Genomic DNA, 25375 nt, shown 5'->3' with positions numbered 1-25375 from the left:
GATCACCCTTAGATGAAGATTCCCATCGGGTTTGCTTCATAACATAAGGTATCGTACTTATAATAGTAACAGTAATGGATACTTAGGTATCCTTACTTCGGATTACTGACACGATTACTATGTGTATTGCATTCATGCTTTATAATAAAATTTCCTTTTTCCATCATTTTTTCCCTTCAATATTCTCTTTTTTAAGCATATATTAATGGTACTAGTTAATTCAACCTTGTTTGAATCAAAATTTGTTATTCTAGTTCACATATCATATTCCTCAGTTAGTTAGGGTGTATTGTGAATTCAGTACATCAAATTACAACTCACTTTAAACTAGTGATTAGATAATTGAACTCAAGTCTATAATTTTCAGTTATCAGATTTCTAACTACTATCAACCTAGACTAAGTATTAACTTTGCCTTTGGAATTCGCAAAATATCATGTTCACATTCTTGTATATAAAAATATTATTTTGAAAAAATTGAAATTTTTTTTCCCATAAACCTAAAAAAAATAAACTTAAACCTAACTAAAACCTAAAAATAATAATAATAATAATAAAATATACTGAAACCCCCCTCCCCCCCCCAAAAAAAAAAAAACCTTCACATGGATGACTATCCACACCCCCCAACCTAAAATCTGTATTATCCCCAATGTAATGATAATGTAATGTGGAGAACAATAAAAATAAAAGAAAGGGTGGATAGTACCTACCATGAAAAACTCACCTGCTATGTGATACTAAAAAGAATTGAATATAATACAAATCCTACAGAAATGTTCCATCAGACTAGGAGCATCATTCTGAATATTCTGGCTCATGAAGAGGGAAGGACTCCTCTCCCAAATGAAAGTTTTCTACATAAGGCTTTAATCTCTGACCATTAACCTTGAACACATTGCTATTACGTGGATTCTCAATTTCAACATCCCCAGGAGTATAAACATTCTTCACAATGAAGGGGCCTGTCCATCTTGATCTTAACTTTCACGGATGGAAATGGAGACGAGAATTGTACAATAGGACCTTTTGCTGAGGTTCAAAATTCTTCCTTAGGGTATTTTTGTTATGAAAAGCTTTGGTCCTCTCTTTGTAGATTTTAGAATTTTCATAAGAATCTCTCCTCAGCTCCTCTAATTCATTCAACTCTAATTTCTTTTGTCCACTTGCTTAGTCCATATCAAATTTTAATTTCTTTATTGCCCAGTAGGCTCTATGTTCCAATTTCACAGGCAAGTGGCAAGCCTTTCCATACACCAATCTGTGTGGAGACATTCTAATCGGGGTCTTATGAGCAGTCCTATAAGCCCATAAAGCGTCGGACAGTCTGAGGGACCAATCCTTCCTATCTAGCCTTATAGCTTTCTCTAAAATGTGTTTGATTTTTCGATTAGAAATCTCAGCTTGCCCACTCATTTGTGGGTGGTATGGGGTGCTCACTTTATGCTTGATGCCATATTTCTTCATCAAAGCCTTAAATATCCTATTGCAAAAGTGAGACCCGCCATTACTAATGATGACCTTTGGAGTTCCAAATCAAGAAAAAATATTTTTCTTGAGGAATCATATGACCATTTTGTTGTCATTGGTCCTACTTGGAACTGCCTTAATCCACTTTGAAACATTGTCCACACCAACTAATATATAAAGAAATCCAAAAGAAGATAGAAATGGGCCCATAAAATCAATGTCCCAACAATCAAAAATCTCTAATGGTAGAATTAGGGATAAAGGCATCATGTTGCGCTGAGATACTCTTCCCAACCTTTAACATCTATCACAAGCAACACAGAAAGCATGAGTGTCTTTAAACATGGTGGGCTAGTAAAAACTACACTGTAGGATTTTTGCAGTGTTTTCTTAGCAGAAAAATGGCCACCACATGCTTTCATGTGACAAAAGGAAATAACACTCTGAACTTCATCCTCTAGGACACAACGTCTAAAAATCTGATCAGTCCTATATTTATATAAATACGGGTCATCCTAGAAGAAGTTCCTAACCTCGATTTCAAAACACTTCCTATCTTGTCACTTCCAATAATATGACATTTTTTCCATTACAAGATAGTTCACTATATCTGCATACCAAGGCAATTTGAAGATCGCAAATAATTGTTCATCAGGGAAAGTGTCCTAGATATGCATCTCCTTAGTGGAATCATCTAATACCAATCTAGAAAGGTGATCAGCCACTAGATTTTCTACTCATTTCTTATCTTTTATCTCTAAGTCAAATTCTTGGAATAGGAGGATCCATCTCAAAAGTCTCAGCTTTCCATCCTTTTTAGATAACAAATATTTCAAAGCCAAGTGGTCCATGAAAATGACCACTTTTGATCCCAGCAAGTAGGACGTAAACTTATCCAAAGCAAAAACTACTGCAAGTAACTCTTTTTCTGTTGTTAAGTAGTTCACTTGGGCCGAGTTTAGAGTTCTACTCGCATAGTGAATAACGTACGACCGCTTATCTTTCCTTTGGCTCAAAACAGCCCCTATGGCATAATCACTTGCATCGCACATTAGTTCAAAATGAAGTGTCCAATCTGGTGGACGCATGATATGTGCAGTAGTAATGGATGATTCAATTTTATTAAAGGCACTTGCACACTTATCTGTTCACTTAAATGGAACGTCCTTTTGAAGAAGATTAGTCAAGGGTCTAGTAATGACACTAAAGTCCTTGATGAATCTTCTATAAAAACCAGCATGCCTTATAAGTGATTTAATATCTCTAACAGTTCAGGAGATAGGTAGATTAGCTATAATGTCGAGTTTTGAGCGATCTACCTCGATTCCATTTTTGGAGATAACATAGCCCAAAACAATTCCCTTTTGAACCATGAAATGACATTTCTTCGAATTTAAGACAAGGTGTTTCTCTTCACACCTAGACATGGGGCATTATACAATCCAAATGGCATCCGTTTGAAAGCAAACATACTAAATGGACAAGTGAACATGGTTTTCTCTTAGTCTTCCAGGGCTATCTCTATTTGGTTATATTTAGAATATCCATCAAGAAAACTATAGAAGGATTGACCTGCTACTCTCTCTAAAACTTGATCAATGAATGGTAGAGGGAAATGGTCCTTCTTTGTGACCTGGTTCAATTTTCTATAGTCAATGCAAACACGCCAACCAGTGGTGACACGTGTTAGTATGAGTTCATTATTAGAATTCTACACAATAGTTATTCTGGGTTTCTTTGGGACTACTTGAGTTGGAGTCACCCAAATACTATCGAATATTGGGTAGATGATTCCCACATCCAATAATTTGATCACCTCATTTTCTATAACTTCCATCATGTTTTGATTGAAACGCCTTTGAGGTTGTCTAATTGGTTAGGCATCCTCATCGAGGTGGATCCGATGGGTGCATATGGAAAGGCTTATACCCTTGATGTCAGAAATGGTCCAGCTCAAGGCTCCTTTGTGGTCCCTTAGAACTTTTAACAATTTAATCTCTTAATACTTCTCTAAAAATGAAGATATCACTACATGATAGGTTTTATTTTCACCTAAGTATACATACTTAAGCTCATTTGGTAGTGGTTTTAAATCAAGCTTTGGAACATTGGTTGGTGATGGCAGAGGTCGTGAGTCCTCGATAGATAGGATTTGAGTGCGCGGTCTCCATTGGTACATACTAATGTCCTGGGTGGTAGTGCTCTCATTATCATCACAATTTTCATTAAACACTTTTTCTAAATCAGAATTTTTCAAGTCCCCAATGACTTGAATCAATTCCTCAGTCAGACTAGGTTCTAATTTCTCTTCTTCTATCAAGCAGTCCATGAAATTCAACTCATGAATCTCATTATTATCAATGGGCTACATACATAGATTGAAAATATTTAGCTCTAGAGTCATATTACCAAAAGACAAGTTCATCATTCCATTCCTACAATTTATGATTGCATTTGAAGTTGCTAAGAATGGGCGGCCTAAAATGATGGGAACTTGAGCACTAGCATTTACACATGGTTCAGTGTCTAGTACAATAAAATCTACGGGGAAGTAGAATTTCTCCACTTGGACTAGCACGTCCTCTAAAAATCCCCTTGGTACCTTAATAGAGCGGTCAGCAAGTTAGAATGTAATCATGGTTGGTTTAAGCTCGCCTAACCCTATTTGTTTGTAAACTAAATAAGGTACTAAGTTGACACTTGCACCCAAATGTAGCAAAGCATGCTCAATTTGAAAATTTCTAATAATACAAGGAATAGTGGGACTTCCCGGATCTTTGTATTTGGGTATAGCTCTTTGTTGAATGATAGCGCTGATCACTTTCTCATTAAGGAAGGCTTTTTTGTGCACATTTAATTTCCTCTTTACAGTGCACAAGTCCTTGAGATATTTAGCATATGATGAAATTATCTAATAGCATCAAGCAGAGGAATATTGATAGTAACCTTTTGGAGCATATCCAACACCTCTTGATATTTCATAGGAACAGTTGGATTCCGATGTCTAGATGGGAATGGAACTGGAGGCTCATAAGACTTAGTCTCTTTATCCTTTTGTTGTTGCGACTCTTGAACCATAGCTGGTTCATCATTTTCTTAAGACAATGGCTCATCCTCCAGTATTTCTACTAGTTACATTATTTTGTTATTGACCACTTTTTTACTTTTTAGGCCTTAGCTTTTTCATGATGTAGCTCACTTGGATTTAAGTCTTTAATGAAATGTGTGTTTCTAGGGTTTGACACAAGTTGAGAAGGAAGGGTGCCTTTTTTCCTAGCATTTAGTTGAGTCTCAATCCTAGCCACAACTGTCTTTAATTCTTGATTTGATTGGATTAGAGATTGATTCATTTGAGTTTGAGAGTTCATGAATGCGGTCAATGCATCCTCCACAGATGATCGCTTTGGTGGGGGCACATATGGTGCATTGTTAGGTGCCCCAAAGAAGTTATTTTTTGGAGGCATTTGAGGTGTATTGAGCGCATTAATTTGTGGTTCATTCTTCCAACTGAGATTAGGATGGTTACGCCAATTTGGATTATATGTGTTTCCCATTGGTTGCATAACTGACCTTTGGTAGTTATTTATAGCATTTGCTTGGTCATGCTCATGCGTGATATTTTGTACAATTGAGATTATACGTGTTTCCCATTGGAAGTGTTTGCTTTAACCATATCAACCTTCCTAATTTCAAAGGCTTCGAACTTTATAGCCAATGCAGCGAATTTTGCATTAAGGTCGTCTTCCTCTCTTAGGACATACATCCCCACTTTCTTTCTAGGAATGGGTCTGGTTTGGTCTGATTTAGCAAAGACATCCCATATCTGCGTATTCTCTGCTAACATATCTAGAAAATCCCAAGCCTCATTATGATCTTTGTCAAGAAAGGTTCCACCATCATCTCTATGAACTGACGGGTATCCATGATGAGCCCCTTTCAAAAAGCATCAATCACGAATCATGGTTCATAACTATGATGTGGACAAGTAATTAGAATGTCTTTGAAGCCCTCCCAAGATTGAAAAAATAGTTCATTCCCCTTTTGAGAGAATGACATGATTTCTTGTTTTAGTGCATTTGTTTTGTGCTTGGGAAGAACTTTTTCAAAAACTCTCTACTTAAGGCTTGCCATGAAGTGATGGTATTAGGTCTTAGAGAGTTGAGCCATGCTTTGGCCCGATCCTTTAGAGAAAATGAGAATAACCTAAGCTTAAGTACATCCCTATTGCCATTATTTACTTGTAATGTTGTAATTACTTCCTCAAAGTCCTTAAGGTTTAATTAGGGACTTTCAGAATCCAAGCCATGAAATTAAGGAATTAATTGAATCATACCTGGTTTAAAATCAATGTTCCCTATGTGAGCAGGGAACACTATAAAAGATGGTAAAGTTGATCTCCCAGGGTGTAAATGTTCACGTAAAGTCCGTGGTTAGTTTAACACAGTCCTATGAACTTCATTTTCATCCTCAAGAGGAGGATTAGGTTGATTTTCTCTATTTTGATTTATAGTTGGATCTGGCAGATTTGGATTTGGATTATCAATTGGGTCTGCCATGGAATCCAAGTAATGTTTAGTACCTCTTTTAGTGAATGATCAAGGCCTGGAACTAGTCTGCCTTCGAAGGAGAGTCGATTGTTTTGATCCCTAATCCAATGGGACATAAACTATCCACACCACATAACAAAATAAAACTACCCAGGCGGCAGGGCCGAACATGGGGGTTCAGTCCACAAAGCAAAAATAAATCAACAACCTAGGCAGTAGGACCGACCTTGAGGGTTCAGTCCACAAAGCAAAATGAACCCTCAAGCAAAAATAAATCAACAACCTAGGCGGCAGGGCGACCATGAGGGTTCAGTCCACAAAGCAAAAATAAATTAACAAAAGTAAAACTAATGCAGAAATTAAATTATGCTAATCTGAAAAATAGATTCAGCGGATGATCTTTGTGATCAAACAACAACTGTAAGACAACCATAGCGCTTGGGTGATAAAATCCCAAGCAGGGAAACCTTATGTCATAGTTAGTGCTTGAAAGGCCTAACTGAATTTACTTTAAAAGAAATAATAAAAAATAAAAAAATCTACAGAAAATTTTGAGGGTTTAGAAGAGAACTTACCTTAGCTATCTTGCACAAATCTGATCTATCTCAGTCTCTCCCCAGAATGGCGCCAAAAACTTGATTGCTTGCCTCCAAGTGCAGAGGTTCGTAACTAGCATCCCGTGAATACATGGTCGATCCCACAGGGACATGAATTGTGAGAAGGAAAAAATCAAATGCAAAACAAACTAAGTAATAAAAACTAAACTGATGATTTTATTTTTGAATTTTTGAATGAATGTAATTCAACTGAATAAAATAACACCCAAGCTTCAAAGTTCCACACATGGGTTAATGTTCCAAAATCATGATGACTTAGATAACACAACTAGGATTTGAGCACTATGGTCAGCCTAATCGAAAAATAAAACAGTTTAAATATTTTAATAAGTGACATAAAATATTAAAAAATCATGGATTTGCACCATTGATATATATTCTCAAGCGTCAGTGATTTTAAGAATTCAATATCAATGAGATAATGAAAATCAAAGAAATATAATAGGTCGAGAACCTCTCCAATCTAGGAAATCTGATTAATCTAAGGTAAGCCTATCCATCAATGTGGATCTCATATGATGGAAACATATGGATCTCACAAGAGGATAAAAAATAAAGCCTAAATAATAGATAACATGCATACACCATTCTTCTCATCATTGAAACAATCAATCATCATAATCTTAAAGAATTATTAAACCCATGTGCTTCCCTTCTAGCTTGGGGTAGAAGAAACTTAGAAAAATATAATTAAAATAAGAAAGAAATAAATAAGAAGAAAGAAATAAATGCAAATAGAAAAATCTAAAAAAAAAAAACTTATAAAACTCTAATAAAATTAAAAACTCTTTAAAAATCCTAAATTTTACTTTGGGATGCCTTGAATGATGCTTAAGAATGCCTTAGGAAGCACTATTTATAAGTAAGGAACTCCAATTTTCGCGCTGCACAGTTTGTTTAAAATAGATTTCCTGCTGCATAGTTTTCCAAAATATACCTCAGAGCTTCAGAATACACTTTTTCAGGATTCTTCACCTCAAATATTCGATTTTCTTCATTTTTCACTTGGTTTTCTTAGATCTTTGGTATGTAAATTCTTCAATCTTGGTCTCCTAAGATCCATCCCTTGCCTTGGTGATTCTTGAGCATCAAATCCATGCTTTTTAGCACCCTTTTTCAATCCAAGCTCTTAAATTCACCTTGCAATACATACATGAGTAAAATAGAACATTAAGATGATTCATGTTCATAAAACCAAGAAGTAAATGGAGAAAATTATGCAATATTTGAGTTTTAACACAAGGAAAAGGAGATTTTTGTACATTAGCTTGCATGATTAATATGCATAACATGCAAACAATCTACATATCAAGAAGCCTCACAGAAAGAGGGAGCTCTGCCTTTAGCAAATTGGTAGCATAGTTTAAGATATCCTCCCTTGAGCATATATACCTTTGCAAAGACATGACACTAGTCTTAACCTGCAAATTGTATATTTAAGTAAATTTGTTAGTAAAAAATCAAATACTAAGCCATTGTTAAAATAGGGTTAGAAGCACTACTAAGAGGAGCATAAAGAATTCTATTATTTAAATTGTTCACAAGGGTTTGTAATGAATAGAAACAATGCAATTCAATAGAATCATTTCACAAAATCTGTAATTTAAAAGAATTATGTAGTACAAAATGGCACTAGTGTGTAACCAAAAGTAGAAAGGGAAGGGTGCTGCTAGTAGCCAGAGTGGTGATTTCTTTATACCTTAATAATAATAATATTGTTGTTGTTGTTGTTGTTGTTGTTTATCTTGGTAAGTTGCAGTTGATAGTAGGACAACAAACAAATTAGAAATATCTTCTAGTGTATACTCTCATGTTAACTAGTAAATAACTTAAGTAGCCATCATTACATTTTAAAGGTTTCTGGAATACATGACAACTAATATCAGTTTTCTCTAATCATGAGATGAAGAAGAAGTCGGATGAGCAGCATTCACTTACCATGATTTAATGCTGGATGCAGCATTTTGTGAAATGAAAAGGCACAATCATAGAAGGAAATAACAAAAGAAAACCCATTCACAAAAAAGTAGTACAACTCAACCATTTATTGTAAACATGAAAAATAAATAACATAGAAATTTAAATATTTCTAGATTATTTCAGATAGCAAGGACTCAGAAGTAAACAATTCCTTCAAATTCGGTTACTTTCAACTCCTCTTGGGCCTTCTCCCCAGTCCAAAACTTTAGCCCTCCAACGTTACCTCCAAATGCAGGACGAGAATGTAAATTGCTCAAGGCAGAAGTTACAATCACTCCAATTGCATCAGATCAAAGATCTAGACCTTGAAAGAGGAGATCTGAGCTGTTGATGCGTGCAAAAGCTTTCTTTCGAGTAAAATCCCTATATCTGAAAGAACACAATAAAAAATAGGAGATCTCTCCCACTTAAAATATCAACGATTAGAACCTCAGAAATTGCAGATCTTCTGAAATCAAAATGTCTCATTCAGGAAAAAAAAGGAAGCACAAATCAATTGATATCCCTTCCGATAAGGTAAACACAACTTCTATATCATCGATCAAAGATCTAGCCCGCGAAAATCACAAATCTTCACAACTAAGAGCTTCCACAGCTGAATCTGCCTCTATTTCAGCTTATTGAAGATTCTTAGTTCAGAAGAGACGTATTTTCGCATCTACGAGCTTTTTGTGTATGAATCTCTCGATTAAAGATCGGAAATCGTCAGAAAAATGGAAGGAGAGATTGAGAGAAAAGAGGCAGAGACTAGGGTTTCAGCTCTTTTTCGGGAAATCTGAGATCGAGAGAAAATGAGCAGAAGGAGCGAAATGAAAAGAATCGAGCTTACCTTGAACTGATTCGGATCTGGATCTGAATGATAAGGAGGTCTTCTAGCAGCTCTCCTTTTAATCGAGAGAGAGAGAATGGATCGAGGGCATGGATCGAAGCAGAGAGAGAGAGAGAGAGAGAGAGAGAGAGAGAGAGAGAGAGAGGGCAAGGGCATGGATCAAAGCAGAGAAGAGAAAGTGAGGTAAGGTTTGAGCTGTTTGGATCATTCCCTCCACGTAGATCATTACCATACATCCTAACACATGTGATCATTCCCTCCACGTGAGGTCCATCGTTTGAGTTGTTTGGATCATGCTGACATGATTATCATTCTTGAGTTACTCATTTTTAATTTTTTAATTAAAAATAAAAATTTAATGTTAGCCCATGTACTCAGGTTCATGCTGTAAACATGGGCCATTAGTTCTGTGGGTCCCACTAGATTGATCAAAGGCACTGATCTTGGGACATTTTAAAATTGAGTGTGGATCGTTGTTGCCTCTTTGTACGCCATATGTGGAATGGTCAATGGGGTGGATTTATCTGCGACCCTGACCGGGAGGCCCACCTTGATGTATGCCTAGTATATCTAGGCCGTCCATCCGTTCTTCCAGCTCATTTTAGCATCAGAGCCTAAAAATGAAGCAGATGCAAATCTCAGGTGGACCACGCCACAGAAAATGATGATCATTTGAATGCCTACTATTAAAAACTTTCTAGAGTCGATTGTAACATTTATTTTCCATCCAGCCTATTGATAAGGTCACACAGACCTGGTTGAATGGATGCACAAATATTATATCGGTCCAAGACTTTTGTGGCCCACAAAAAGTTTTTATTGATCATTTACAACCGTTTCTTGTGAGGGTAGACTTTTGGCCTCAATTTCTTAGCAACCGAGGCAAAAGGGCAGACTTTTGGCCTCGGTTGCTCACCAACTGAGGTAAAAGGGCAGGCTTTTGGCCTCGATTTCTCACTAATCGAGGCAAAAGGGCAGACTTTTAGCCTCAGTTTCTCACTAACCGAGGCAAAAGGGCAGACTTTTGGCCTCCATTTCTCACCAACCATGGTAAAAGGGTAGACTTTTGGCCTCAAATGCTCACCAACCGAGGTAAAGGGGTAGACTTTTGGCCTTAGTTGCTCACCAACCGAGGCAAAAGGGCAGACTTTTAGCCTCAATTGCTCACCAATCATGGCAAAATGGCAGATTTTTGGCCTCAGTTGCTCACCAACCAAGGCAAAAGGGCAGACTTTTAGCCTCAGTTCTTAACAACCGAGGCAAAAGGGCAGACTTTTTGCCTCAGTTCTCAACAACCAAGGCAAAAGGGCAGACTTTTGGCCTCAGTAGCTTACCAACCGAGGTAGAAGGGAAGACTTTTGGCCATAGTTTCTCACCAAACGAGGCAAAAGGTCAGACTTTTAGCCTCAGTTGCTCACCAACCGAGGCGAAAGGGTAAACTTTTGGCCTCAGTTGCTCACTAACCGAGGCAAAAGGGCAGACTTTTAGCCTCAGTTGCTCACCAACCGAGGTAAAAGGGTAGACTTTTAGCCTCAGTTTCTCACTAATCGAGGCAAAAGGGCTGACTTTTGGCCTTAATTCTCAACAACCGAGGCAAAAGGGCAGACTTTTAGCTTTAGTTGCTCACTAATCGAGGCAAAAGGGAAGACTTTTGGCCTTAGTTTCTCACCAACCAAGGCAAAAGGGAAAACTTTTAGCCTAAGTTGCTCACCAATCGAGGCAAAAGGGCAGACTTTTGGCCTCAGTTGCTCACCAACTGAGGCAAATGGACAGACTTTTGGCCTCAGTTTCTCACCAACCGAGGCAAAAGGGTAGACTTTTGGCCTCAGTTTCTCAATAATCGAGCCAAAAGGGCAAACTTTTAGCCTCATTCTGTCACCAACCGAGGTAAAAGGGAAGACTTTTGGCCTCAGTTTCTCACCAACCGAGGCAAAAGGGCAGACTTTTAGCCTTAGTTGCTCACCAACCGAGGCAAAAGGACAAACTTTTGGCCTTAGTTTCTCACCAACCGAGGCAAAAGAGCAGACTTTTAGCCTCATTTTCTCAACAACCGAGGCAAAAGGGTAGACTTTTAGCCTCAGTTTCTCACCAACTGAGGCAAAAGGGCAGACTTTTGGCCTCAGTTTCTCAATAACTGAGACAAAAAATGAACTTTTAGCCTCAGTTCCTTAACAACTGAGGCTTAAAAGCATATTTAGCCTCAAGTTTTAGAACTGACGCTAAAAAATTGTGGCTAAAGGCCTACTTTCTTGTAGTGTTATTGCAAGTTGTTATTCCATTAACCGAGGCACAAGAGTCAGCTCTACCATTTGATAATACAAATATCCATAAATTGAATCTGACATTCCTTCCCAGCCAGAGAGATGAAGAAGAAGAAGAAGAAGAAGAAGAAGAAGAAGATGCACCTTTACTAGAGGACACATCCATGGATGACATCTTTATCGAACTTAAATCGGATGATGAAGCTGATCCTGACTATCAATCTTCCAAGGTTGATGATCGGCTCAAGTCATTAGAGGAGAAAGTTGTTGAGTTGAAGGTATCCCAAGATAATTTGACAGAAAGTCACAAAGCATCTGTGAAATATATGTGAAAATATTTTCATTACATTACAAAGGGACTTCTCTAAATTGATCCTTCCATACCTTCTCCATCTTCCTCTTGATCCGATTAGGATGATTTTCATTTATCTTTGGGTTGTATAACTTTAACTTTGTGTGCTTGCTAATAACTCTCAAACTCTACTCTCTTAATTCTTCTTGATGACTTTTTGCTAACTCCTTTAATTAACATGTTTCTATGCATTTTCTTCTAATTATTATACTGGTTCTATGTGGTTTATTAATTATAATCACATGTATGATCTTTCCTTTGTCATTTTGTAACAAAAAGGGGGAGAGAATTGCTAATTTTAAAGTAGAAAGTAGAATGAATGAAGATGCGCATTATATGAATGTTGATATATGGTTGGAAAATGTTGATATATGGTTGTTGGAGTATTGCATTGGAATGGAAAATGTATATGTCGTAATATAGGGAAAAGCTCACATTGAGGGGGAGTAGCAAAATCCTTACACATTCATTAAAGCTGCACCTTCTACAACATGGAATTTAAGATGTTATTCTAGTTGTTATAATATTAAGTGTTTTCTCATGAATTTGACAAAGGGGGAGATTATAAGTGCTATATTGTATAAAGCACACATTTGTTTGTCAAATTTTGTTTAGACAAAATAGCTTATGAAGTGGTTCGTTTAATGTGGATCAAGATAGTTCAAAATCTACTAAGTTCAAGACTCTATTGAAGTTCAAGTCAAGAAGTAGATTAAGATGGAAAGTTCAAGCTTTACTAAGTTCAAGATGAGTGAGTTCAAGTTCTACTACACTTCGACTAAAAGATCAATCTCCATCTTCAACTACAAGCTTTATGAAAGAATCAAGTAGAAGAACAAGTTTCATGAAGTTCAAACATCCCATCTACTTCAATGTTCAGTCTTTTCAGGTATAGTAGACCCTAGAAAGACCTTAGGCTTAGGTTCTTTCAAGATATAAACTTAAATGTGTTTTTATATTTATGTTAGGCTAAAGATGGACTAGTATAGGCTAAGGTTTAACTAGTCTAAGTTGTGGCTCGACCAGTCTAAGTATTCTTCGACCAGTCCTAATTTAAATTCAGAAAAAATAGATTTTTCCGTTACTTCTTCGACCAGTGAAAAAAGGCCTTCGACCAGTCGAGGGTTACTCGACTTGAAGTCTAGCAACTAAATTTTGGCACTCTTGACCCGTCGAAGCCCATGCTCAACCAGTCGAATAGGGCCCTCGACTAGTCAAGCAGGGCCTTTGACTAGTCAAAGTTCTGTTTTATCCGATTGCGCTCAAAATTTAAGAATTTGTTAGTTCTTAAACGAGTCAAAGAATGTCTTAGATTAGTTAAAGCAATAACTTTTCTGCCTATAAATAGAGGCATTCTCTTATTTCGAAATTACCAATTCAAGCTGATAAAAGCCTTCACCAAGAGATAGAGAAGTCCCCATTATTGCCAAGCTATTACATGGTATTTTTAATATTCTTTTAATAACTTTTTTATTTTAATTCCTTGATCTCCTATTTTATGAATCTTATTCTATAAAGAGAGTAGATACTCTTCTTGGAGATCTTGAGGAATTCAAATAAGTAGTCATTGGTTTGAATCTATTTTAAATCAATCTAAAACCTAGAACCTTTGTTTATATAACTGGACATTGAACAATTTACTATAAGAGAAGTGGTTCTACAGGCTGCATCAACAAATACGTCCTCAAAGTGAAGACAGGTATATTTTGTCTTTTCTTTTGGTTTTATTGAGATAGCCAGAAAATCTCAGTGAAGGATTTTTTGTTTGTGATAACCCTTTAAAATCACAACTGTATCAGGTTTTAAGGTGACCCTATGAAAACCTTGTTAATAGTGAAAGCCAAAATCACATGGATAGTAATTATTGGGAGTGGAGTAGGTGTGGCTGTTTGAGAACAGTTGTTGTACACACGCGAACCACTATAACTCTTGGTGTTATAGTGAATGTTTACTTTTTGCATTTGTGGATAATGGTTGTAATTTTCTTTATACAAAAGTGGTGAATGTTTGTAATAGATAGATTTATTTTCTCTTGCTTAGTTTGAGATCTTGATTCTTACAATTGTTCGTAAAATAAGGTTGTCCTACCTAAACTTTGTTTTGGGTGTAGGTTGTCCTACGAACTAGTTTGAATCAATTTTTCAATACTAATGCGATCGAGTTTTCTGATTTATTTATTATTTCAGCACTTTAATTTTTATTTGGCATGGTCGTATTCGCCCCCCCTCTATAACTGTTACGCTCGCCATTTTCAAAATCCAATTCCGGCACGCCCACACACTAGTGCAGATAACAACACCGAACAATATCTAGGTTGCCTTTATTGAACCTTTTCTGCAATCAACCCTTCAAAGGCCTTGGAATGCTTTTTTCTAGCTTAGAATTTGATGCATTTGGTACTCGTGGGGTCTTTCTGAGTTATGGTGCTCATCTTATTCTTGCCGCTCGCTTATTTTGGTACTATCGATTGGTTCTGGTGGTTATCACTAGGAGATGTCAAGGATCTTTCAATTAGGCTTTCATGAGCTTTTGGTAACGATGGAGTCAGGAAAATGCATCTTATTTAATTTGTGACTTTTAGATACCTTAGGCGAGCGACAGAGATTAGGCTAGACTAGTTATGGGCTCACCAATTTGTTCGATGGATCATTTTCATGTTGCGTTGAGGGTCTTCCCTAACTATCCCCTTGGACTTTTAGGGGTTTTTATGGTAACCGATGCAATTTTATCAGAATAATGTACGTTTAAGTGCTTTGGAGACATTGATGATTTTGGGTGGAAACGAGTTAGCAAGACCTTTGATCCATTGATCCGACTTGTTGGTTGTTTTTACTGTCTAACTTGTATGATTGTACGATGATCATTGAGCCATACAAATACCCTTCGTGTTCAACCAAAGTTGAAGAGAATTTTTATTGTATTTCGGGTTTGGCACTTGGTAGATAAAGTGTCCACCATATCTAACTCAAAATTCGAGTCCTTATAATAGGTCCAAAAAAATGAATTCCTCCATTGGTTTTCCTCTTGAAGAAGCCATTTGCATTAATCGCTTGGGCTTATAGTTCAAATAAGTCTTCAAACTCCATGCCCTTAATTTTTTTAAAACTTGATGTCTAAGTCATTCTGGGCTAGTTTTACAAATTTAACTTTCAGAAAGGCCACTCAACTTCAATTTCTAGCCCTCTTAAAATGGGTGATATAAGTTTCAGTTGACTCTCTTGATAATTATCTCAATCGGGGTCGATAGACCATCAAAACTTTGAGCTAAGTTCGAACTAATTGTGAAATATTTTCTCCATCTTTGGTCATGTATAAATGGAATTAAGTAGTAGCTTAATATACATGAAAATTCCATTTTGATAGGAGAATTTGCAAAGAGCCATCGGCCGAAACCTCTCCATATTGCACAATAAAGTGGCCTATGTGTTCGACTGTTGACTGGCCACTCTGCCCTGAGAAGAGAGTGAATTTGAGGGTTTCGTACCCCGACGATAATTCAAATTATCAATCAATCCACTCTAACTAGGTTTTTCTATACTAAAGCCAAATAATCATTCAACTTTGAATCTGGCCGGTGACTTAAAAAATTGAATTAACTACATCATCATGGCCCAATTGTTGAGGATGCATACCTTCCAAGGTTCTTAGAGCCACAAGATTATAAAGATATGGAGCTTGAGATGTGGGTCATTGCCCCCATATTGTTGGGTTCAAATATGATGACATGGTACTAGGGCATGGGTTGTTGTCCCCTAAGCCTTTTGATTCTAGTATGATGATGCCCCACATGGTAAGGGACATCTTAGTTTGGCTGTGAGGATGACCGTCTCGGCTATTTTTCCTAATGTCGGCATGCGGTAGTAGATATGGGCCTATCCTTGTTGGGGTCCTTTGTTGGGGGCCTTTGCATAAAACCTTAGGATCTAGCCTCCCAAAAACACCAGAATTATGGGATAATAAAGCAATGAAATAAATCAAAGCACAAAGCACACAACACAAGAGATTTTTAGGTGGAAAACCCTCAAAGAGGTAAAAACCACAGGACCTCGTCTAGATCAACAATCCACTATGAAGTAGAATGTTACAACCGATTACAAGCACACACCGCTGGGATCAAACCTTCTTCACTCACGCAGGAGTGAATAAATAATAAGAGAATAAAGAAAAACAGAGAGATCTCACCGATTATGAGGACGTAGAAGCGCTTAGATGTCGAGTGCACAATAGTTCACCTCTATGAGCATAACCTCCCTTCCACAAGCTTCCTCTCTCTCTCTCTCTTTCTTTTTCTCTCACACCTTTGATAGCCCTAAGCCCTTTAACAAACCCTTGTAAAGCTTTAGGAAACCCTCTTGCATTGCTTAGAAAAGCCCCAGGAACCCTTATTTATAGTTTAGGCAACTCCCTTCCGCACTATGGCAAAAACTGCCTCAAATTTACGCAGTCCGCACAAAATCCAGACATGAATCTGCGTAATCTCGACTGGTCAAGCAGAGTCCTCGACTAGTTGAGTGGAGCCTTGACCGGTCGAGCAGACTCCTCGACTGGTCGACTAGCATGGAAGAATTAATTCAATTGGTCGGAGCAACCCTCGACCAGTAGAGCAGATCACTCGACTAGTCGAGCAATGAGGAGAAAATCCCCATCAAATCTCCCCCCTTTTGACTCAGGAGGGATTCACCTTCTTCAAGCCAGCCCAGTTTCTACAAACCTCAAACTTGCCCTTGAGCAAAGCCTTGGTCATCATGTCCGACCCATTATCGTCCGTGTAGACCTTCTCAAGCTGTAACACCTTCTATTCCAAAGTATCCCTGATCCAGTGATACCGAATCTCTATGTGCTTCAACTTGGAGTGCTGACTTGGATTTCTGCTCAAGTATATAGCACTTTGACTATCGCAGTAGACCACGTGTTGCCCTTGCTTCAGGCTAAGTTCCTGCAGGAACCTCTCCATCTAAAGCATCTCTTTATATGCCCCTGTGACCGCAATGTACTCGGCCTCTATTGTCGATAATGCTACGACCTTCTATAGCTTGCTATACTAAGAGATCGTTCTCCCTACAAACGTGAACATGAACCCCGATATTGACTTCCTAAAGTCTATGTCACTTGTCATATCTGCATCTGTATAGCTCTCTAACATAGGTTTTCCGTCACCATAACATAGGCTTAACCTGGATGAGCCTCTTAGATATCGCAGTATCCACTTCACCGTTGCTTAATGTTCTTTACCAGGATTGGCAAGATACCGGTTGACGACACCAACCATATATATTATGTCTGGGCGCATACACACCATAGCATACATTAAACTTCCTACAGCTAACATGTAGGGTATCTTCTGCATCTCATCCACCTCTGCCTTCATCTTGGGATACTGCATTTCGCTTAATCTGAAGTGACCATCCAGTGAAGTACTGACTGGCTTCGCTGCATTCATATTGAACCGCTGTAGGACTTTCTCAATATATCGCTCTTGTGACGACCAAAGCTTCTTATTGCTTCTGCCATGGGTTATTTCCATTCTTAGGATCTGTTCAGTCAGGCCCCAGTCTTTCATCACAAACGACTTGCCGAACTCCTGTTTTAGTCTGTCAATCTTTTGATGTCTTTTCTCATGATGAGCATGTCATCAACGTATAACAGCAGAACTAAGAAATCACCATCTGAGAACTTGCGCGTGAACACATAGTGGTCCGACTCCTTATCATACCCATGCTTCAACATAAACTAGTCAAACTTCTTGTAGCATTACTGTGGAGCTTGTTTCAGCCCATACAAGCTCTTCCTCAGCCTACACACCATATGCTCTTTGCCTTTAACTTCGAACCCCTCTGGTTGGTGCATGTAGATCTCTTCTTCCAAGTCACCATGGAGAAAGGTAGTTTTAACATCTAACCGCTATATCTCTAGATCCATGTTGGCCGCCAACCCAAGAAACACCCGTATGAATGTTATCTTCACCACTGGTGAGATTATCTCCTCAAAGTCTATACCTTTCTTCTGACCAAACCCTTTCACCACAAGTCTGACCTTGAACCTCATCTGTGAATTCTTCTGCTCAACCTTCTTTCTAAACACCCACTTATTGCTAGAGCTTTCTTACCCTTAGGCAGTTTCACCATATCATAGGTGTGGTTCTTATACAAGGATTTCATCTCCTCTTGCATAGCTTTCAACCACTCTCCCTTATGCTCATCAGCTAGGGCCTCAGAATAATCTTTTAGCTCTCCCCCATCAGTGAGCATAATGTACTCATGCGGCGAGTACCTCTTGGACGGATGTCTGTCCCTAGATGACCTCCTCACCTGTGGCTTAATAGGTGGATCAAGTGGGGGCTGGTCCCCCGATCCATCTTCTATAGGAACTCCCTCGTCCTCTGTACTTTATTGTACTCCCCCATCATCAGGCACAATGGGAGGAATAAACGGATCCATGTCCTCTAGCTCACCTGAATTGGGCTGGTTCTTCTCTGACTTACAAATGTCTTTTATAAATTGATCTTCAAAGAATACCACATCTCTGCTCCTGACGAGCTTCCTCTCGGTCGGATCCCACAATCTGTAACCGAATTTTTCCTTACTGTAACCCAAGAACACACACTGCCTAATCTTCATGTCGAGCTTGGACCTCTCGTCCTTTAGTATGTGAACAGATGCCCTACATCCAAACACCCTGAGATGACTATATGATGGATCCTGTCCAGTCCACCGTTTCTCAGACACTTCTCCATTCAATGGGACTAATGGAGACATGTTTATTAGACACGCTGTCGTGTGCATTGCTTCTCCCTAAAATGTCTTGGGCAACTTCACATGGGATAACATGCATCTAATTCTCTCTACAATGGTGCAATTCATTCGCTCAGCCGCACCATTATGCTGGGGGGTCTTGGGAACCGTCTGTTCATGTCGTATACCTATGGACTTACAATACTTATGGAATTCACCAATGTATTCACCACCATTGTTAGTGTGGATGCACTTCAATGATTTACCAGTCTTTCTCTTGACCAACATGAAATAATTTAAATACACCAAAGACTTCATCCTTGGATTTTAAAGCATAAACCTAAACCCTCTTAGACGCATCATCTACAAAAGTGATAAAATACAATGCCCCACCCAAGGTTTTTGTCCTCAAAGGACCATAAACATCAGAATAAACCAAATCTAATGCATTCACTTTATCAACATGAGAAGTAGTTTTAACAAATGAAACTCTATGTTGTTGCTTTAATAAATATTCAATACAGGTTTTGAAGGTATACCTGCCACGTCTGGAAGGAGCCACTTCTTCACTAGTACCTGAAGCCCTTTTTCACTCATATGGCCTAGACGCCTGCGCTACATGTCAATAGTTGAATCTTCCGCTGCGTTCAACCTACCCTTACACACACTGACACTTACCTTGTAAAGGGTGCAACACTTCTTTCCTCTGGCCATGATCAATGAACCCTTGATGAGCTTCCAATGCCCACCGGTAAAACAGCTTTCATAGCCATCATCATCCAGCCTTCCCATTGACATCAAGTTGAGGCAAAGGTCTGGGATACGCCTCACATCCCTGAGAACCAATGTGCAGCCCACATCAATCTTCACACAAATATCAGCAACTCCTATGATCTTCGATACGCCAGAATTTCCCATCTTCACGGTCTCAAAGTCACCTGACTTGTAGCTTGTGAAGAAGTCCCTGTGTGAAGTCGCATGAAATAAGGCTCCCGAGTCTATCACCCAATCGGTGTCCTGACTCATAGCCATGAGACAAACATCATGATCTGCAAAAAAAAAGTACAATGTCGCCATCTGAAGCAATAAGTGAAATCTAATTCATCTTCCTTCTCCTTTCCTTTTCCTTTCTTCTCGTTCTTATTCTTACGACATTCATGCTTATAGTGGACCATCTTTCCACAGTTTCAGTATTCAACATCCTTTCTTATACTCGACTTGCCTCTTGATTTATCTCGGGCCTTCCCACCCTTTCTGTTCTTACATCTCTCCCGTCCTTGTGTCACAAGGGCCTCTTGCTGAGTAGACCCTTGAGACTTTCTCCTTGTCTCCTCATTGAAAAGACAGCTAGTTACCTGTTCTATGGACACCTTTGTCTGATGCAGAGTTACTCAGAGACACCACCAATGTCTCCCAACTATCAAGCAATAAGCTAAGAAATAACAAAGCCTGTAATTCATCGTCCAAGACCATCTTCATCGTGGAGAGCAGGTTCAATATATTGCTGACTTCATTCATGTGCTCAGCCACAGAACTACCATCTTTGAACTTGAGATTCACAAGTCGTCTTATCAGAAAAATCTTATTGTCGGCTGTCTTCCTCTCATACAACCCTTATAATTTTAGCCATAGGCTAGCGGCTGAGGTCTCCATAGACACATGGTGGAATATGAAATCGTCCAACCATTGTCTAATAAATCCCACCGCCTTCCGGTCCAATTTCTTCTAATCATCATCTGTCATATCCTTTGACTTTGCTGATATGCCTTGAATTGGAGAATACAAGTCCTTACAACAAAGCATGTCCTCTATCTTAGCTTTCCATATGGTCTAGTTAGAACCATTGAGACTAATCATCCTTGACGAGCCACCTTCCATAATTCAGAACCGATCCCACTCTATTTAATGAACTTAGCTCTGATACCACTTTGTTGGGGCTTTTGCACAAAAAATTAGGATCTAACCTCTCAAAAACACCAGAATTATGGGATAATAAAGAAATGAAATAAATCAAAGTACAAACCACACAACACAAGAGATTTTTACGTGGAAAACCCTCAAAGAGGTAAAAACCACGTGACCTCGTCCATATCAACAATCCACTATAAAGTAAAACGTTACAATCGATCATAAGCACACATCGTTGAGATCAAACCTTCTTCACTCACGCAAGAGTGGATAAACAATAAGAGAATAAAGAAAGATGGAGAGATCTCACCGATTACGAGGACGTAGAAGCGCTGAGATGTTGAGTGCACAATAGATCACTTCTGTGAGCATAACCTCCCTTCCACAAGCTTCCTCTCTCTCTTTCTCTCTTTCTCTTACACCTTTGATAGCCCTAAGCCCTTTAGCAAACCCTTGTAAAGCTTTAGGAAACCCTCTTGCATTGCTTAGAAAAGCCCTAAGAACCCCTATTTATAGTTTAGACAACTCCCTTCCGCACTATGGAGAAAACCGCCTCAAATTTATGCAGTCATAAAATCCGGACATGGATCTATGTAACCTCGACTGGTCGAACAACACGGAAGAATTAATTCAATAACTTGCTGGACTTTGAGTTGAGCACCACTCGACTGGTCGAGCGACAAGGAGAAAATCCCCATCAGTCCTTTCTTCCAAGGAATGGACATGTGACTCGGGGAGTTTCCCTTGGGCTATTTGGCCTCATCATGATATTTTCCTCCATGATTTCCATCGTAGAGGATGTTTTGATGTCAATGACCATGAATTAGTCATTGTGGCTAGTGCAGACACGAAGTAGTAAATCATAACCTTGGAGACCTACTCGATTAGCCCTCAGTTGAGGATTAATTGGTCCTTTTGATTTGATACGCGTTGTCCTCACGTTGTCCTTCAAGTAATAACATCCACTCAAGGACTCCCGTCAATTTATTAATTTGTTTTCTTGAGATCTTCCCTATTAAAAAATTTACATTTAGCTCAACCACACATTTTACAAAGCCTCTGTTATTTTCTCCAATAAATTATTATTATTAGTTGAAGAACCAACATTTAGACGAACCTAAGCCAGGGATTCGACCTATTTGGGCACATTTTATGCTTGGTTAAGCACTTGTTTGGCCTGGATGGGCATGTCCTTCTATATGGTTGAATTTTTGGCTTTGTTGGAACCATATTCAACATGTTAGCTCTTGTAACCATATTATTATATTATTAAACAGATGTTTAGCATATGCGTCCCACTGGGCATGCTAAAAAATGGTCTTGGTTTCGGATTTTGCCGCACCTCTTATGTGTGTGTATGTGTGTTGGGCGTGTAAAAACTAATAACGAATCAATGCAAGCTGAATACCTTGTGACCTTAGGCATCGAAATAGTCAGTTTAGGACCAATTTATGAGGATTGGCCTAACTACTCAATCACCAATTGTGCTAAATCAAGCGATTGTGATGTGGAGGGATCATTCTTTTAATGATTTCTTTTTTCCCTTAAAATAGGGACATTTGATTAAGCGTGTGATTCGATTTACACCATTCAACAATAAAAGAACATAGTTAAAAAGAATAAAGTAGGCTGAAGCCAATCGTTTAAATAAATAAGTTTAAACTATGCTCGACTAAAAAGAAAAGAAAAAAATATGAGAAAAGGAAAAAGGATAACTAATGACAATTAGTCCATGGGGTGATGGTCGTAGAAATGACACTTATTCATGGTAAAGAGGTTGTCGGGCATGGAAGCAAGATCACATGCACAACTTGCTTCATGGCTGGATGGTCGTTAGGAACGAAAATATGTTCGTTGCACACTGAACTTCCACTACGTGAAAAATGGAAAAAAAAGGACGGATTTAGAGATGGTTCTGGACCGTCTCTAAAATTGCTTGGTTTAAAGACACTTTAGAGACGGCCGTAAACCGTCTCTAAAATTTTAGACGGCCCTTGACCGTCCTTAATATTGACTTTAAAATTTGAATGTCCATAAATCATTTAAGACGGTCGTTGACCGTCTTATATGGGTCATCTGAGATGGTCATTGGCCGTCCGCATTAGAGACGGTCTTTGACCGTCTTCTATATTGTCATCTGAGACGGTCATTGGCCGTCTCTATTAGAGACGGTCATAGGCCATCTTTTACTTGTAATCTGAGACTGTCAAAGACTGTCTCTATTAGAGAGAGACGGTCCTTAGTCGTCTTATAACCCTGTCAAAGACCGTCTCTATTAGAGACGGTCCTAAACCATCTAATAGCCCTGTCAAAGACCGTCTCTAATGCTGAGGTCAAAAATTAAGAAGCTTAAAAAAATTATGAATTTTGAAAAAAAAAAATAGTTGAGAAGCTTAGAAATAATTAACAATGTTTAAGAAAATTTTAAATTTTGAAAAAAAAAACGTAATTTTATAAAAATTTAAATTTTGAAAAAAAAAATTAAGAACTTTGAATAATGTGGATAATTTTAAAAAAAAAATCGATAAAAAAATGATATTTTGAAAAAGAAAAATTAAAAAAATTAAACAAAATTGTGAAAAAATTGACAAATTGTAAAAAAAAAAAAAAAAAAATTTAAAAAGAAAACTAAATTTTGTAAAAAAAATGTTAAATTTATTTATAATAAAAATGATATTTAATTAAAAGAGTAAAAAAAATATACATTTTGAAAAAAAAAAGTTAAATTTATTTGTGAAAAATAAAATTACTAAATTATTAGGCACATCCACTAATTGAACCTTTAAGCGTTTTGGACAATCTAATCAGTTCAAATTAAAGAGTAAATAACTTCTAATGTTTAAATCAAATTTCACTGAAATTGTTGATCAATCTTGCATGCCCAATATCTTTCTGATATGTAGCCTGATTGAGGTGAGTAACTAGTCAAATTGAGAGTATTGATAGTTAAATAGAGTGAATGGACTATACATGTAAAATGGGCCAAATATTCTGGTTAAAATTATGACCCAACTTACTGACCTCGTGAGAACCTAAGAATTGATGCTAGTAAGTTCTGTGGGCCCCATCATGATGTGTGTCGAACATCAACACCATGGATTTGATGTGTCCCCTTTAGGTTATGAGATATCTCAAAAATCATCAGTAAACGAAACTCAAGTGGGCCATACCATTTAAAACTATGTGAAGACATCCTAAAAAATATAAAAGCACTTGGTAGGGCCCACATGAGTTTTGGATGCGGTTAAAACTTGGTTTGACCCCTCATCCACATGGGACACACATAATGAGTGGGTTGGATATGTGAATCACATTTAGGCAGGCCCAATATATGATTATGAATGTTTAAGGAAACCTTTCTCCACTACATTTAAGTGAGTTACTCGTTATCTTTACCAGAGTAAACTCCGTGGGGTTCACCGTTATTTATTTATTTTATCCACTCCATTCATCCATGTTAACAGATAATTTGAGGTCTAAAGAACAAAAAGGAAGCATATCCAAAGCTCAAGTGGACCGCACCACAAGAAATAGTGTGATTAAACCTCTACCATTTAAAATTTCTTGGAGGCCATAGACGTTTTGGATCAAGCTGATGTTTGTGTTTTCTATTAATTTATATATTTTTGATATTATAAACAACCTTTAACTGTTTTCGGATAATCTGATTAGTCCGAACATGAAGAATAAATAACTTCAAATGTTTAAATCAAAATTCACTCAAATTGTTGATCAATCTTGTTTGCCCAATATCTTTCTCATATGTAGTATAATCGAGGCGACTAACTAGTCAAATTGAGGGTAATGATCAGTAAAATAGAGTGAATGGACGGTGTCGATATACATAAAATATATCAAGGTGGGCCCTACACGGTTAGAGTAACACCCACGAAGGAGTTACCTAAATAGTGAAATGGTACTATAAGAGGTCACCTCATGGGAACTTCCCATGAGTTTAATCTGTGCGCCCCACCATGATGTGTGTAGAACATCAACACCATGCATTTGATGTGTCCCCTTTAAGTCCAAAAATCAATTGTATACGAAACTCAGGTGAGCCATAGCATCTAAAACTATGCGAAGACATCCCTAAAACATATAAAATCATTTGGTGGGACACACATAATGAGTGGGTTGGATATATGAATCACATTTAGGCAAGCCCAATATATGATTATGAATGTTTTAAGGAAACCCCTCCCCACTCCATTTAGGTGAGTTACAAATTACCCTTAGCATACTGAGTAAATTCTGTGGGGTCCACCATTATTTATTTATTTTATCCACTCCGTTCATCCATGTTAACAGATAATTTGAGGTCTAAAGAACAAAAAAGAAGCATATCCAAAGCTCAAGTGGACCATTCCATAGGAAATAATGTGATTGAACCTCTACCATTGAAAATTTTTTGGAGGCCATAGAAGTTTTGGATCAAGCTGATGTTTGTGTTTTCTCTTCATTCATATATTTTTGATATTATGAATAGGTTGGATGACAAATAAACATTATTGTGTGCCCAAGGAAGGTATTAACGGTGGAAATCATTATTTCATATTGTTTCGTGTGGCATGGTTCACTTAAGTTTTGGATTTACCAAAAATTTGGGATCAACCCACACCGTTCATCCATTTTTTGAAATCATTTTAGAGAATTATCCAAAAAATGAATCATATCTAAAGA

At 37.8% G+C, this 25375-nt stretch overlaps 1 non-coding gene across 1 annotated transcript; it reads left to right on the top strand.

Annotated features, from left to right (window-relative positions):
* Window positions 1-5437: 5437 nt before the first annotated feature.
* Window positions 5438-5544, top strand: LOC131223500 (small nucleolar RNA R71). Its single transcript, XR_009160506.1, has one exon. It is a non-coding gene; the product is annotated as a small nucleolar RNA R71 (small nucleolar RNA).
* The last annotated feature ends 19831 nt before the right edge of the window (window positions 5545-25375 follow it).

The sequence above is a fragment of the Magnolia sinica genome, chromosome 1 (genome assembly GCF_029962835.1).
Source record: "Magnolia sinica isolate HGM2019 chromosome 1, MsV1, whole genome shotgun sequence".
In the NCBI taxonomy this organism is placed as follows: Eukaryota; Viridiplantae; Streptophyta; class Magnoliopsida; order Magnoliales; family Magnoliaceae; genus Magnolia; species Magnolia sinica.
This window is presented reverse-complemented; position numbering and strand designations above follow the sequence as displayed.